The following is a 16,228-nucleotide window of genomic DNA, read 5'->3' as shown; positions in this document are numbered from 1 at the left end:
GATCTGTGGCTTGTGGCTCAGAAGCCTCATCCTGATGAACTTCAGTTAGACCTGAGAAGGATGTTTATGTCGCTGTCGTTGGGTGGATTAGCCTGTAAATGTCAATTAAGTAAAGAGATTGATAGCGCTGCTCACCTTCTCTCCATTCCTGCTGACATTTTGTCTATTAAATCTCTGAATTACTGACAGAGGGTATCACGGACTCCACTCTGATTGATGTGTCTCTGTCTTTTCAGGGCAGTTTTTGCCTCGTGTGTTTTGGTGCATTGTTTGTTTGTTTGTTTGTTTGTGTTTTTGCCTTTGTTGTTGTTAAATCCACGAACATTTACATTTTCTGGAATTAATATGCTTTTCCAAATACAGAACTTTATATTCACATCTTACCATTACATAATAGTCTTCTTTATCTTCTATAGTCTTTCTGGTTATGAATACAGCTTATCTGAAATTTGTATGGTTGAAACAACTTTCTTTTGAACTAATGTTATGATGCTATGTCTTTTTCCATTTCATTATGTCTAATCTGTCTGAATAGATTTTTTTTTTCAGATAGAACCTGTAAGGGATATATATATATATATATATATATATATATATATATATATATATATATATATATTCAATTTTTCTTTTTAAATAAGGTCTGACTATATAAACCTGAAGTTTGCTATGTTAGCCAGGCTGGTCTCAAACTTACAGAGACCTCCGTGCCTCAGCCTACTGAATACTAGAATTAAAAAAGTGTATTACCACACTCATGATTAGTCTTTTCTAATTTCATTTTTTAACCCACACTACCAATATGTGTTTTAACTGATGATGTGTTTGGGTTAGATGTCACAATTATAATTTTTTATGTTCATTACACTTATTATGACTCAATTTTGTATTTTGTGGTTGTTAGAACTTTATACACTTAAACTGTTTCAATTTCCTTAGCATAAAATTTTCTTTTAAAATATTGCTACCTTAAAATTTATAAATTTTAAGTTAATGTTGGTCCATTTTTAAGACACACTACAATGAATAACATGTGTGTAAGTCTTAGGATAACACTTCTGTCCTTTGGCCGCTGCATTCACTCATATAACTGACCTAACAGACTGATGCTGTTGCTGATTTGAAGAAAACATTTTAGGTTGATTATAGATGAGGAAAAAGATATTTTATTTATTTACATTTCTTCCTGGCCTAGGTGATGCTTTTCTTTTAGTTTAAAACAATTTCTGACCTATGTTATTTCCCTCCTTGTGAATAATAACCTATGCTAACATTTCTTGAATGGCAGGTCTATTGGTTATAGATTCCTTGTGGACCTTTGTTTATTTGTTTGGCTTTGTTTTTGTCTGAGAAAGTATTTGATTTTCATGTTTGAAGAATAACTTTGCTCTTTCCAGAATTCTACATGGGTAGATTTTTCATTAAGCTTTTCAAACATTTCTACATACTTTATTCTCTTTCCTCCCTCCGCGCTTTCATGGTGTCTGACAAGAGCTAAGTATTAATGTTTCCCTTGTTCTCCATCAGTAGGGCAATCTGTTCCCATGGCTTCCTGTGGGATTTTCTCTCTGATGTTGGTTCTGGGCACGCAGGTCATAGCATAGAGAGGAGGCTTTTCCTCTGCTTCTGCTTTAGTGATGGTGACACCTACATTGTTTTCTGTTCTCTGAGAGTCCAGGACTGATATGCATCATCTCCAGTCTCTCTTTTGTCCAGTCCTTTTGTCCTGACTTCCTTTGGCTACCCCTTTTGCTATTGTGCCTCGGGTCTTGGATATAATTTCCTTTTTATATTTCAGTTCAGGAAGTTCCTATTGACAAACTTTGCAGCTCAGACTCCTTCCTTCTCTATGACTCGCCTGGCAATGAGCCCATGCAAGACATTCATTTTGTTGTATTTTATTTTTAAATTTTTTTTTCATTTTTAGGCTTTTTGTCTTTATGGTTACCCATAAGTTTTTATTTCTTCATTTGTTTACTATCTATTTTAAAAATTTATTTATTATTCACTTTACACCCATCATGCCTCCCACATTCATTCTCTTCTCCTAGTCCCACCCTTATCAATGTCTCCTCCATTATTCTCTCCCTTTCCCCTCAAAGATGGAGACCCACCTTCCCAGTTGGGTACCACTCCACCCTGAAACATCCAGTTGCAGTAGGCCTACCTACATCCTCTCCATTGAGACCCAAACAGGCAATCCCATTAGCAGAAGGGGATCCAATAGTAGAAAACAGAGTCAGAGACAGATTCTGCTCTATTTGTTAGGGGACTCATCTGAGACCAAGCTGTACATCTGCTACCAATATGTAGGGGGGCTTGGCACAGTCCCTGTATGGTCTTTGGTTAGTGGTTCAATTTCTCTGAGCTCCCATGGGACTAAGTTATTTTACTTTGTAGGTCTTCTTGTAGTGTCCTTGACCCCTCTGGCTCCCTTAATTCTACCCCTGACTCTTCCACAAGACTCCTCTAGCACCACCTGATATTTGGCTGTAGGTCTCTATATCTGTTTCCATCCACAGTTGGAGGCAGCATCTCAGGAAACAGTTATGGCAGGATCCTGTCTGCAAGCAGAGAAGAATATCATTTATTGTGTCCTGGATTGGCATAGGTATTGGAGGGTGGGAGATATCAAACCAAACACAAAATCTCTAACCCAAAATTTTTGCTGCCTACAAGATGAGCAGGGACAAAGAGTGAGCAGAGATAGAGAATATGACAAAACTGTCACACATAGAGACCCATCAGTTTTTATAGGCAATTAATTTATTCTTTTGGATCCTTTGAATTTTTTTCAGTGCTTGGCTCCCCCCCTTTTTTTGTTTTACAATGAGCAAAAAGTATATGTAATACAGGGTGTAACCCCGAATTTGTCAATGTGTTCTTGGTGTGTAAGGGTTGAGCATTATTTTTTTTTGGTTTGGTTTTTTTTTTGTTTGTTTGTTTTGCTTTGTTTACTTTTTTTCTTCGACTTCACACTGTCTGTGAGTTGTTTCTGGGGCAGTGCGAGCCTCTGGAGATTAGCATCCCACTATCAGTGACTGCATATTATGTCTGGTTTTTTTTGTGACTGGGTTATCTCACTCAGAATGATATTCTCTAGATGCAGCCATTTTCTTAAGAATTTGGTTAAGTCATTGTTTCTGATGGCTGAGTAGTATTCCATTGTGTAAATGTACAACAATTTTTGTGTCCATTTATCTACTGAAGGACATCAGGGTTCTTTCCAGCTTCTGGCTATTATAAATAGAGCCGCTATGAACATTGTGGTGCATATATCTTTGTTGTATATTGGAGTGTCTCTAGGGTATATGCCCAGAAGTGGAATAGCTAGGTCTTCAGGTAGTACTATGTCCAATTTTCTGAGATATCGCCAGACTGATTTCCAGAGTAGTTGTATCAGTTTACAACCCCACCAACAGTGGAGAAGTGTTCCTCTTTCATCGCAACCATGCCAGCATCTGCTGTCATCTGAGTTTTGGATCTTGGCCAATCTGACTGATGTGAGGTGGAATCTCAGGGTTGTTTTGATATGCATTTCCCTGATGGCTAAGGTTGTTGAGCACTTCCTCAGATGTTTCTCAGCCATTCAATATTCCTCAATTGAGAACATTTTGTTTAGCTCTGTACCCCATTTTTAATAGGGTTGTTTGATTCTCTGGTGTCTAGCTTTTTGAGTTCTCTGTTTACCTTGGATATTAGGCCTCTATCTGATGCGGAGTTGGTAAAGATCTTTTTATATCCTGTTGGCTGCTGTTTTGTTTTCTTGACAATGTCCTTAGTCTTACAGAAACTTTGCAATCTCATTAAGTCCCATTTGTTAATCTTTGACCTTTGAGCTTGAGCCATTGGTGTTTTGTTCAGAAAATTTTCTCCTCTGCTTGTGTGTTCTAAGGTTTTCCCTACTTTCTCATCTAATAATTTCAGTGTATCTGGTTTAATTTGGAGATCTTTGATCCACTTACACTTGAGCTTTGTACAAGGAGATAAGAAAGGGTCTATTTTCATTCTTTTGCATGCTGAGTGCCAGTTGGACCAGCACCATTTGTTGAATAGTCTCTCCTTTTTCCATTGAATGTTTACAGCTCCTTTGTCAAAAATCAGGTGACCATATATGTGAGGGCTCATTTCTGGATCTTCTATTCTATTCCATTGATTCACATGCCTATTTTGGTACCAGTACCATGCAGTTTTCAGCACAATTGCCTTGTAATATAGCTTGAGGTCAGGAATAGTGATTCCTGCAGATGTTTTCTGGTTTTTGAGGATGGATTTCGCTATTCTAAGTCTTTTGTTATTCCATATGAAATTGCACATTGATCTTTCCAACTCAATGAAGAACTGGGATGGAATTTTGATGGGGATTGCATTGAATCTGTAGATTGCTTTTGGTAGGATGGCCATTTTTAAAATGCTGATTTTTCCAATTCATGAGCATAGGAGATCTTTCCATTTTCTCAGATGCTCCTCAATTTATTTCTTTAGAGGTTTGAAGTTCTTGTAGTACAGGTCCTTCTCTTGCTTAGTTAGAATCACACCAAGGTATTTCATAGTTTTTGTGACTATTGTGAAGGGTATCTTTTCCCTATTTTTTTCTCCTCATGTTTGTCCTTTGAGTATAGGAAGGCTACTGATTTGTTTGAGTTAATTTTGTATCCAGCCACTTTGCTGAACTTGTTTATCAGCTGTAGGAGTTTTCTGGTGGAATTTTTGGGGTCACTTAAGTATACTATCATGTCATCTGCAAAGAGTGATGTTTTTATCTCTTCCTTTCAAATTTGTATCCCCTTGATCTTCTTTTGCTGTCTAATTGCTCCAGCCAGGACTTCCAGTATTATGTTGAATAGGTAGGGGGAGAGTGGGCAGCCTTGTCGAGTCCCTGATTTTAGTGGGATTGCTTCAAGTTTCCCACCGTTAAGTTTGATGTTGGCTGTTGGTTTGCTGTATATTGCTTTTATTATGTTTAGGTATGGACCTTGGATTCCTGTTCTTTCCAGGACTTTTAACATGAAGGAGTGTTGAATTTTGTCAAATGCTTTCTCTGCATCTAGTGAGATGACCATGTGATTTTGGTCTTTGAGTTTGTTTATATGGTGGATTACATTGATGGATTTCCTTATATTAAACCATCCCTGCATCCCTGGGATGAAGCCTACTTGGTCATGGTGAATGATCGTTTTGATATGTTCTTGGGATCCTTTGAAATTTTTAATTCCCATGGTGACCAGAATGACCTTATGAGAGTTCTATTTTCACTGGGTTCAGTTCGATAATTTTTTTAAAAAAATAATTTGCTTTTTATTTTCGCAATTACTTATGATTTTTTAATTTTTGTCAAGAGCTGTATGTTTTGTTTTTGATGATATGGAATGGTGGAAATCAGTTTTGATGTGAGGATTTAGGTTATGCTAGCCAGATCAGTCAAGAACTATGTTGCCCTGGTGTTTTATCATTGCCTGTTGACCCTGGGTTCCCTAAGTACCCTTCCTTAGAGTGTTTTATCCTGTGGTCCTCTCTGCTGACATCTACTAGGATGACCCATGAATCTGTTGACATGTAAGGAATGCAGGGAGATCTTTATACACTCCCTCTATTACTCTTCCTATGTACTCTGCAGAGTTCCTCTTATTGGTTAGACTGTCCTTACACTCTGCTGAGCTTATTCATTTTCTTTCTCAAGTCTTACTATTATTTTTGATGCTAAGGAAAATACTTTTCTAAGGTCCTTGACAAAGATTATGTCTGTACAGTTCCTTCCTTGATTTCTTTATGCACTTTCAAAGTTTCAGGTCTCACATCAAGACTTTTGATCAATTAAAAAAGAACTTTTCTTTTGTCGAATGTAGGGTATAAGAGTCTACTTTCATTCTTCCATGTGTGAATATGCAGTTTTCTTAGCATCATTTATTGAACAGGAGACCTGGCCTCCATTTTTGGGCACATTCATCAAAGCTCAGATGACTGTAGCAGTTTTAGCTAATTTTATGGGTCTCCTATCTTATTCCATCTCTCTTCATGTCTGTTTTTTGTCAATATGGTGTTGTTTTGAAATTAAGACATTTGTAGAAAAGTGGGTGGGCCTCAAAAATCATCATATTAAACAAAATAAGCCATACAAAGAAGAAAAAGTGTCATACTGTTTCTTCTATGGAGAGACTCATAGAAGAGGGGTTATCAGGGGAAAGGATGGGACTAAGGAAGGGTGACAGGGGAGGGACAGACAAATTAATATGGTCAAAGCAAAGCTATACTTGGACAAAAGTATTTTCATAAACTCTACCACTGTGTATAATATTTATACACTAATAAGGTTTTAAGAACTAAATTGGTGGTAGTTGTGTGGAGATGGCTCATCTAGTAAAGTTTTTGTTGTATGAGCATGAAATGGGTTTGAATATCCAGAAACCACAAAAAACCATCAGATGTAGCAATCCATATTTGTAATTCCAGTATAGATATTGTAGAGACAGATGAATTGTTGCTGCTCACTGGCCAGCCAATCTAGCCAAATTGCTCAAGTTCAGGTTCAGCGAAAGAGTCCTGTAGATTTATGTCAAGTCGATACATGATTGGACAAGAAGAGGTAGGCAGATAAAAGGTAGAAAAACAGAAGATGAACAGGGATTGAGGAGAGATTGAGATGGAGCTAGAGAAAGCAGACATGGATCCTGGTGGCCATAATTGGCATACATAGATTTGAATATTTTTAAGAGATTTTAGGGGTCTTTTATCTCTTATAAAAGGGCAGTTTGCACCTTTGTGTATTGAATGTTTGTGAATTGAGAATCTATTCTATAAACCTGCTTGAAAAGTTACTGGACCATAGAATCATGTTTGTGACAGGAGGAAAGAAAAAGCCAGGGTGATAACCACCATCTGGAACAGAAGCACCAGCATGGGCAAAGTGAATCACCTAGGAAGGGAATCATGTGGAGAGTGTAGCTCATTAACCAAATGACAGAGTCCATGTGCACGGCTCTATACTAGAGCAGTGTCTACCGCGTGAGACCGCAGGGGCTGATAAAGAGATAAGCCATTCCATTTTCTAATATTTATTGCAACAGAGTCCCTGTGTCAAATCAATAAAATGGAGAGTAACTGAGAAAGACAACTCATATCAACATTTGCCCTTCAAAAGCTAATTCATAGGAGTGCATGCAAACACAGGAGTACATTCATGTACCACACATGCAGATGAATTAGGGGAAAGATATTCCAGTATCTTCCTCTTAATTTTTTTGGTATTTAGTTGACCAGGGTCTTAGTTCTGTAACACTCATGAGTAATTTTCAGACACAGAATTACTTTCTTTTAGTCATCTACTTTCTCTCATGCCTGAGGAATCCCTCATTAGTTTATTTGGATTCCTGACCCTTGCTGGCTAACCTTTCCCCTTTGTGGTTATGGGTAGGATTCAGGGTGCTAGGTTGAGAATTCCTTTTCCCTTTCTCTGAGAGAAGGTTCTGGCAAAGTTACTTTCTGTGAAATTTAAAATGCAACCCTTTGCTATGACGAACAAGCTGGCTGTATTTCAAAATGATTAATCCTTCTGCCTGCCAGAATAAAGATGGTTCCTGAATCTTTATCATGAGAATCTTGTGGGGTTTCTGTATGCAAACCTCAAAAAAATGTGTGTCAGCTCCTGCTACATCATAACCCCTGGGGTTTTCTCGCTTTCAAGTTGGTCTGTGCTCTGCCTGCAGCAATTCATCAACATTGCAGTTAACTCTTCCCACTTATGCACCAGTGTCTATTGCTCTAGGTAAGATCAGGATACTTCTCTGGGTGAAACCACCTCACCGAATGTTCTGCTCATAATTTGCCCTTCAAGTTCACTTCTATGTTGGGCCCAAGAAAATTTTGTTAATTGACAGTATGCCTTTTTTCCTCTAAAGATGGGATGACAACTTCTTAAGTTCATAGTCCATATTTATATGATCAAATCATTAAAAGGTTTTGAACAGAATGGACCCTGGCTGTGGCATTCATTTATTCCTATTTGATTAGAAATAAAGTAATTTAGCAATATTTACCCAGCAAGAGACAATCTTACAGCTCAGTTGTTCTGTGGTGTAGACACATAAATCAAGAAATTATAAAACGAAAAGAAGGCTGAAGAAATAAATCAGAAAAAATTCAATATACTCCCTTTCCCCTCCCTCTGATACACTGTATATTTCACTTTCATCCTAAAAGTTTTTCCTTCACCCTTCCCCCTCTAGGCTCTAGAGTTATGTTTTACCCACCCAACTTCTTCAACTCATTTAAATAATTTAACATTATTAGAAAACAAAGAACCAAAAGTGGAAATCTTGAATTTTCAGTTATCGAAGGTGTAAGAATGACTTCTATGCATCCTAGAGAACATGTTTCCTAATGTATAAAACTAGATGAATAGCTATAAGCTGGTCAAAGTCATAGGGAGAGACTTTTTTGAGTAGAAACAGCAGTGATGCACCGAGCAACCTCACCTGAGCAGTGCAGCGACCATCCTGAGTTTGTTGCCACAGTGACTGACATGTGTCTTTTTTCAGGCTGTTCGGAAAGGTTTCTAAACAAGCCATTGAGCATACTGAGGTGGTTGACTGATTTTTCCACAAAAACCACCTGCTTGGGTAATTCCTCTGAAGATTAAAGACAACCTTATAGGCTCCAGAAAAGAAAGAATCCCAGGAAAAGAAAAAAAAAATAGTTACAGGCAACTTAAGAGGTAGATGGAAAAGAAAATGTTATATTTGGCAATGCTACCAGACCAATGCTTATCCATCTAGAGAACTCATTTCTTACTGAGCACCATTAGGGGAGCAACATGGCCCAGCTAAGACAGGCCTCACTGCCATCTCCAAGCAAACAGAAAATCAAAGCCACGAGTGTATGATTATCAGGAAGGAGAGGGTCTGGAGGTAAAACAAATGTATATGCAGTAAATAAAATTGACTTCCTAAAACACAAAAGCAGTGTATAAGGATGGATATGAGACAAATAATTGGTTTTAAATAGGAGATGGCAGTCACCAGCACCTGGTTCAGACTACTTACCATGGGTTCTGATCACCTCTAAGCCTCACTGAGGTACAGTGTGGATGATGTCTTTGCCAATATCATATGTCTGTGATAGGATCAAATGGAAGCACACCGTAACTGCTTTGATGTGGCTTATATGCTACAATAAGAACCTAGGTGCCTTCAAAGTGCCAGAGAAATGATTTCCAGGACCAGCAAGAGGAGCTATTAGTGCCAGGGTCCTGGAAAATAGAAAAGAAAAGGAGAGGAGAATATGGAAATAGTGAATGAGCTGAGGAAGAAAGGTTAGGCTTAAATGAGAAAATAAATAATCTATCATGGAGTTACCATGAAGATCTGTGAGAATCTCTTCTGAGACCTCTAGAAACTGTATTTTCTACCTTCCTATGGGGTATGAAATGTAGTCCCATATTAAAAGAGGGGGGACTGATTTTTCTATATTCTCCCATACTTACAAAGCCTATTACCATGTTGTCAAATATACTCTTCTTGTGATTACTGTGATTCCATGGAAGACTTTGGCTAGGAGCCCATTTTTATCAATGATACATTGCAGCTACCACATAAAGAATGAAAAGATAAGTCAAACTCAAGGTCCTCTCACTTTTTAGATGTCAGTTCTTGGGTTTCTTTACTGACTATTTTCAATATCTTGAAGATGTCTATTAACCATTATCCCAGTTCAGAGGTCTTTGGATTATTATTAATAATTTAAAGCAAGAGTATAATTTTTCCTCAGGCTTACCTATATCTCAGGGATGTATGCCTCTGGATTGAAGAGCAGGGAGATGGAGTTCAATAGAGATGGATAATGGTATTTTATGTGTCCGAGACTCAGCTGACTGGGTAAAGAGTAACTGAGGAACTCATGATATTTAAAGATTTAGGCTCTTGCAGAAATAGGACCTCATAGCTGGAGTTGTAAGAAGTTGTTTTCTACAGTGGAATACCATGATGCTATAGAGATATAAATCTCCACTCTATGCTGTTAGTTAGCATTGGTATGTTAATGGATAGTAGTAGCTGGGTATCTGACTAAGAAAACACACATTAGTTTTCCGTTATTCATAACTTAAAATTTGTGAATTGAAACTAATTTTTCCTTACATCTATGTTCTTACTGCTGGCTCAAAACTCCAGGTCAGTACAAACTAGTCTACCAAAATTATCAAAATATATATCTACCTCTCTCCCTGTCCCCAGAACAGGCAATGAGGATAACTTACCACTATGTTCTCAGTACCCAGATTGGGCCTAACACAACCTATTGTCTCTTGAATTCTTAAATCCATAGAAGGGACATGTTTGCTTATAGAGCTTTAAAATCTTAGGTATGAGTAGCTTTCATATAGGAGAACACACTCATCCTCCTAAACTCTCAGCTGCTTCTCTGCATGAGTACGTATTTACAGATTGCACAGAGATGGAGTTAGTTTTCCTTTTGAGGTCCCATGGGCCAAAGCCTTAGAGCACCAGGGTTTCTTTCAAACCAGATTCAGATTTCATTGTCTTGAAAATGACTCTGAATGAAAATTTGCTTCATCTAGAAAGTTTGAGACCTTGAAATATTTAGCATGCCTTTGATTCTCTAGTGTATTACTATCACCACTGTGAGTCACCATTGTGTGTTGTACTCTGTAAACAGAAAAATGCCAGGCAACTGGTGTAAGCTCCACTTCTGCCTTTGGTCCTTTCTGGTATTGTTTTCCCTATAATAGAAGACCTTGATCTGTTCTTCCTCTGCATTGTTCTAAGAAAGCCCTGAAATAATTAGCTGGGATGTTATCTTGTGCAAGTGACCACTGAATGGAAAGGTCTTTACATTCACAAAGTGAACCCAAACATGAGTAGAGACCAAAATAATCCCATGGAAGGAAAAAAGTTTCCCTTATGGTGTTTGATCCAGACAAGTAGTATGTGAGGGGCTGCGAATGTTTAGAAGGTAAAGAAAATAATTGTGAGTAGATCCTTGCTGGGGCAAGGAGGGGTGTTAAAGATATTTGATTCTGTAATGTCCGACTGCTCAGCTATACTGTTCAAACAAGGTTTCTAGAACACCTGAGCGATAAATGCCCAAAGAATTATGCTGATAAATGTCCTGAGTGTCTCCCATCAGGAGCTGCATAGCCATCAGCCTTGGGAGACAGCCCCTTACACAGAAAAAGAATGCCTTATTATCTGGAAACTGGTATTTATTTCACTGAACTCCAGTATGAATGCCCATTCTCAGCCCCATGAGATTTTACTTTATATAGATCAGGAAAAAAATATTCCAAGGCTTGGATGTTTGTTATTAAATATTAAGCATGCTTTGTCGATTTCTCGATCATGTTGCTGTTAGGTGGTGCCTGCATATGCCTGCTTCTCTTGTAAGATAGGGAATACCTATTTTCACAATAACGTATAGAGTCCATTTTAGAAGTCTCATGTCTAACAGTTTATCATAGAAGATAAAAATTCCATGAAGGTTTAATATGTGGTTGTCAAAATTTTTGCCTGTACTCCTTTACTTTTAATTGTGTACTTTATATTTTTTAGTTAACAACCCCTACTGTTGGCAATCTACCTTGTTCTCAGACAACTTTAGGTATAGCTTGATATTTTGGTCATTGCTTCTGTTAATTCTGAAAGGACGTTAGCATGCTGTCATGAGGGTGCAAAGATATCGGATATTTGGGTCTTTGTATCATTCTTTGAAAGCCTTTTGGTCTATGGACATACACTTCTTTCTAGTAGAAGGCATGCCCTAAAGAGTCACAAGGTCTTAGGTCTGGGTTAGCCCACTCACTAACATGGCATCAAGCCCTTCTCTTTCTGAACATGCATCTACACCTCATCTCAAATCTAAACAATACTCCCGACTCAGCCTCTGAGCCCTACTCCTCTGACTGGTGGGTTAAGTTTTGATTTAAATATTTATCTGTATATTCCCTCAAAACCTGTGTCACTTTCTTCTATTCCTCATGATAATCCTAGTTTCTTTAACTCTATAACATAGTTTCCTAGGTGTTTCTAACAGTGCCATGAGTCCACAGAAAAGCTTTATAATCCAGTTCCATAGGTAATTCCCACTGTCTAAAAGTTAAAGACTGTCTTATTATAGCATACACAATCTGACCCTACCCACCCTTCTGGTCTTAAATTTTTTTGCTTATTCCTCAATGTAATAGAGTCAACAGCGCAAGTCATTTTTCACTTCCTGGCTCATTCTTTTGCTTGCAGTTGTGTAGATTTTTACTTCCGAATTCTTTTTCCTCTATTTTTATTTTTATTTATTATTAGTGTTTTCAAAGACCACAGATGTTTTTATAGACTTCCTTGGTATCTCTAATGTGAGATCTCTCTGTCTATCTCTGTCTCTCTCTGTCTCTCTCTGTCTCTCTCTCTCTCTCTCTCTCTCTCTCTCTCTCCTTTTCTCCTTCCCTCCCTCCCTGTCTCTCTCTCTTCCCTTTCTGGTTGCTTTCTCTGGCTGTTTTCCCTCCTGATTCCTCTTCAATTCATTTTCATATTTTCTATATACCATCTATTAACAAAGCATTGATGCTATACTTGAAATGTGCCTTTTCCTTGATAGTCTTGACAGTCTTTTTCTGTACCCAAGTTTTCACATTCTTAGTCAGTGGCAAGGTCTCTTTGACAATAATTTTGATGGGAGATAGCTTCATCTGTATTTTAGAACCTTGTAGAAGTGAAACCTTAGGTACCATTTGTATCATCACTAATGTTGTAGGCCTCTTCCACTAGCTGGCTGAGGATCCTCTTTTGTATAACCACTGTCAACTTTGTGATTTTTATGTTACAACCCAGTGCTCATATCTCATAACTGTGAGCAGGAAGCAGTAAATACCACCTTACATAACAAAAATGGATGTGCAGTATAAATTAGCAATGGTGTGAGTTGTCTCTGTACAATATTGGAGAGCAATGAGCAACGCCTCTAAAGAACACATGGTACTTATAAAGAAGTACAGGGGAATGTAAAGATGGCCATGAACTCAAATGATGGCCACAGTGATGACACTACGTCCTAGAGTTAAGAGGCAGAGTTTAATAAACAACAGCAAAAGGGTGTTCTCATACGCAGAGACCTGGAAAACTCTTGGAAAATAATCCCAATGATTATTAATCTCAGAGGGTTTTTCTGACTCTTCAGTAAGCAGTCATCAAATCTAAAATGGAAACAAATAGAAGTAATATGGCTCTGCTTTAGTTTGAAGTTGTTGACATTACTTATCAGCTATGAATCAGAGGCACCATTTTATAGTTAAGCCCTTGGTTTACTTACCTTTAGGGCCAACAGTTACAACTGACTGTGTGTCCCAGATTTACCTGGTCTGCTTCACCTGACTGCACAGCTGATAAATGTTTCTGCTGGCCCATGGCTCTTCCTCAAACACAGAGGTCCATACAGATGTTTATCCTCTCTAAACAATCACACTGTCCTTGTGTTCTCTGACTTATTTGGGCTATTAGTTTTTCTTCTCCTTATACTTTTGTATATAGATACATCTTTTTAACAGCACAGAAACATCTTTTCATATTTCAATAGTTTGGAGTTATATACAAATTAGATGCTTGCAAGCAATTTGCTTAGGGACAAGCTGAAGAGGCCCCTCAGGACCATGAATCACCACTCCTTTGCATGCTCCAGTAGAGGCAGAGAAAGGTCCATCTTGTTTTCCTAATAGAAAAAGGGAAACCTTAACCAAACACCCATGCTGACAGAGTGATGGAAGTCTGCTGACAGTTTGCAGCCCTGATTCACGTATGCTGTAAACGGGTCTACATTTTTACCTTCCCCAAACTGGAAGGTAAATTTACAGCCAATAGGACTTTTAAGATACGTATCCACCTACTCTGCAGAAGTAAACAATTGTATCATGGTGGATGCTGCAAATTCAAGTGTCCCTCACCCAAGGAAAGGCAGACTCTGAATATAAAATACACGGTTGATATGAGAATGCATCATTTTGATGATAGATAAGGATCAGTCCAATTCATGTAATATTTCACATTTTTGTCTCTTCAAACAGTAAGTTCCTGTAGAGTATTTAAATTATATTCTGATTTGCTTATGCATATTCAGAAAATGACAGTTTACATAAAGTAAGCCTCATCAGCGGTGAAAACATAGAGACTTTCTCTGAGTTTATAAAAATCCATTTAACAGAACTTGATGACCAGCTGTTAATCATTTGTACTAAGAATGCTAAAAGAGACTAATGCTGCAGTAGAGAGCATTTCCCAATAGAGAGAATAATGTGGTATTAAAATTATGGCTGACTGCATTTTTCTTTTTGAGCCTCTGAGCACAAACCAGGTAGTAACAGCCAGGGAGATTAGTATGCTTCTTCTTCAGAGAATTATGAAATTCTTATCAGAAATTATCAGTGTAGAATCTGAACTGGCTAAAGTCTGTTTGTCTTGGGCTATGAGAATTTACAGAGTACCTCTACCACTGAAACCATGTAATTCTTCAATGGTAATCAGGGGAAGGAATTTATCCTAATGAAGAATCTCAGCCTAGAGTAACAAGCCCCAATTTCCTCCTTATCTAAAGAGTTCTAACCTGGATTTGTTCAGTCATTAGGCATAGCAGGATGTTCTTGAACGAGGCAAAGGAGAAAGGAATAAAATGGTGGGTTCTGTGGCTCTCAGTATACAGGTTCAAGAAAAAACAAAACAAACAAACAAACCAAAAAAAAAAAAAAAAAAAAAAAAAACAAGAGGAACATGGCAGGTCTGAATCTCAGTAGGCAGAAGAGACATACTAGCCAAGAATGTTTTTATAGTCTGGGAACTCTTGACAGAAAAAGTTCTTGAAAGCCAGAGAGTGTAGCCTCTGTGGATTGGCTTAAGGAACTTCTGGGAGCTATTTCCCAAGGACATCCTGAGAGTGCCTTTGGAGCTGAGAAGACACAGAAGCAGGTACCTGAAGATCTCACTATGTGTGGGCCTTATTTGCCCCAGCCACAGAGTAGTGTTTATGAAATCTCGGGAAAATTTGCTTTAACCAGAGAGCATTATAGAAGGTTAGTTCAGAAAGCTCAAGCTTAGAGTCATACTGCCTCAGATCATTGAAAATTTAGGCTCTGCTACTTAGAGTGATAGATTCTATGCAGAATAAAAATCTGAAATTTGTTTTGGAATAAAATTGGTCACCTTCGAGTTCCCAAAGGTTTAAAGACTGGTGCAAAGGACATCTGGGCAGCCAGGGAGCAGAGAGATCTCTGCCTAGTGCACACGGAAAGTGCACCCCTGCCCTACTTGATCCAGGGACCAGGAACCCAGGACTGGGACCTCTGTTCCCACCTGGCAGCTTTGGGGCAAAGAACAGGGCTCAGACCATCCGCCACCTGGACCAGAGGAGATCCAGGGACACAGACCACGTACAAGGAAAAGGCAAGAACATATCACTGACAACAAGATGGCAAGAGGAAAGCGAAAGAGTATATCCCCCCCCAAAAAAAAAAAAAAAACAAGACAACCTGGCAACACCAGTACCCAGCTCTCCCATCACAGCAAACATTGGAATGCCAAACACTCCAGACAAAGAAGATGCAGACCTAAAATCATACCTCAAGATGCTGATAGAGATCCTTAAACAAGAACAGGAGGAAAAGCAAAAAGAATCAGAAGCTTTTAAAGAGGAAACAAGAAAAGCACTCAAAGAACTCAAAGAACTGGAGGAAAACAGAACCAAAGAGAAGAAGAAATGGAAGAAGGAACTTAAAACAGAAATTGACACAATAAAGAAAACACTAAAAGAGATAACCCTAGAGATAGAACACCTAAAAAAGAAATCAGGAGTCACAGAAGCAAGCATTTCCAATAGACTACAAGAGATGGAAGAGAGAATCTCGAGGGCAGAAGACAACATTGTAAACATAGACAAAACAGCCAGAGAAGATGCAAAAAAACAAAAAGCCACTAACCCAAAATGTCCAGGAGATCCAGGACACAATGAGAAGACAAAACCTAAGGATAATAGGAATAGAAGAGAGAGAAGAGTATCAACTAAGAGGCACAGTAAATATCTTCAACAAAATTGTAGAAGAAAACTTCTCTACCCTTAAGAATGAGATGACCACGAGCATAAAAGAAGCCTTCAGAACTCCAAATAGGTTGGACCAGAAAAGAAATTCCTCCCGACATATAATAGTCAAAACACCAAGTGTGCAAAGCAAAGAAAGAATACTAAAAGC

This window comes from Micromys minutus (genome assembly GCF_963924665.1).
Source record: "Micromys minutus genome assembly, chromosome: 1".
Lineage (NCBI taxonomy): Eukaryota > Metazoa > Chordata > Mammalia > Rodentia > Muridae > Micromys > Micromys minutus.
This window is presented reverse-complemented; position numbering follows the sequence as displayed.